Below are 1,840 nucleotides of genomic sequence, written 5' to 3' on the forward strand. Positions count from 1 at the left end.
ATGCGGCGCCGTCTGGAAAAGGATGCTTCCCAGGTGGAGGCCGAGATGACTCGGGCCTGGACCCTGTGGAAGGCTTCACTGCACCGGCCTGCAGGGACCGCAGGGCCACCGGCTCGGGAAACTTGCATTAAGATCCAGGGCTCAATCAGATGAGCAAGATGGCTCTACCCGCTTAATAAGCACCTGTCTCCCTCCCCTCCTCCTCTCAGCCATTAACGGAGACATAAAAGCGCCGGTTTCGGAGGAAAGGGAAATGCCACAGACCTAACTGCAACACATTCTGGAGCAGGAGGAGAGCATTCAATGGCGGGTATAATAAATATCGACTGCGTGTAAGAGCTGTTCCATTTCAGACCTGAAACCACCGCCACCAAGGCGCAGAAAACAGTTGTGAATTCAGAAGTACGTCTGGAAAAAGAATTTTATAAAAAATAAAGGCGGGGTGTCTGCCTACTATCTCTGAGGGCAGAAGACAAGCCTCATCTTTCCGGCCAGTCTCTATGCTGTTGCTGTGCAGTTCCTTCTCTCCCTCATCCTCCCCTCGCGGCCGCACCCCACACCGCCCGAGCCGCACCTCGCCTGCACCTCACTGGGATTCGGGACCAGTCTAGTGCCCGTCAGGGCTCTGCTGCTGCAGTCCGGGTTGCAGCAGGCCCCAGTGTACCGTGGCAAAGAAAAAGAAAAAGAAAAAGAAAAAAAAGATGCAGAGGACCACCTAAACAACATGTCTAAATCCATGGTACTTTTTCCTGGTGTCTCTAAAAGATACTAGGCCACAGGGCCAACTGCAGTTCAAGTTCCAGATGCCGTGGCTTGAAAATCGTGCCGGGCGCGTGAATGTAAGTGCCCTAAATCCCAGGAGGAAAGGAGTTGTGGTGTGGCTATTCCCCCGGGGTGATCATTTACTTTCCCTTTCTCTATCTTTCTCTCTGTTTTTCTCTGGAAAACTCACTCTATGGCAAAAACCTAAAAAGTATTTGTAGAGTGAGTTTCATTTTCCTTATTTATTTATTTTATCCACGATACAGAACACTGCCCAGTGTTTTCAAGCTGACCTGGGGATTCGAACCTCCAGTTGCCACATGGCTCTCAGCACTGCAGTTCAGTTTGCGACCAACTGTTCCACAGGCTAGGACTGCAGGGATGACTTTCAAGGAGCAAAACAGAGACCTATCTAGTGACTGGAGTTTCCCAAAACAGTTTGTCAAAACCTTGAGCAGATCTAAACTAAAATAAAGCAATTGCTGCCCTTTGACAGGACGACTCTCCTTAATCATTTCTTCTCCCTTTATTTCAGTATAGCTAATAGAAAACAGAATCCTTTAGCCACAACTCGAACCTTCCCGATCCTTCTCTGCCTGGGATCGCTCAGGCTTAGACAGCTGCAAGAACGCGTTCCCTCCCCAGCCCGAGGAGAAGTCAGCTTCAAACAGTGCTCAGAGACCTCAAGGTCGCCCTCCAGGACTCCCTTCCTGGAGCTCCCAACAATAACGTCATCAATCACAGATGATTTTAACCTTGAACCCCACAAATCCTTATTGTTCTCTTGATGTTCGTAAATGTTTTTGATAAAGCAGCCTCAAGATTAGGAAGACGGTGAACACATTTTCTCCAACTAGAATGTTAAGGGTCGGGTCTCTTGGTGCACATCATCTCTCAATCTGCCCCCAGGCCCTCCCAGTGCCTCGAAAGCCCCAGAGAAGTTTATGCCCACCTAGTGCTTCCGATCGCACACAAAGAAACGCAGTGTCATGGCAGGACCTGCTCCCTAACAAGCCTGACCTGCCGCCTGGCTGGGGCCCCCCCCCGCCCTGGAGTCCACCTCCCACGCGCATGGCGA

Source organism: Tupaia chinensis, unplaced genomic scaffold, assembly GCF_000334495.1.
Source record: "Tupaia chinensis unplaced genomic scaffold, TupChi_1.0 Scaffold000591_1, whole genome shotgun sequence".
In the NCBI taxonomy this organism is placed as follows: domain Eukaryota; kingdom Metazoa; phylum Chordata; class Mammalia; order Scandentia; family Tupaiidae; genus Tupaia; species Tupaia belangeri.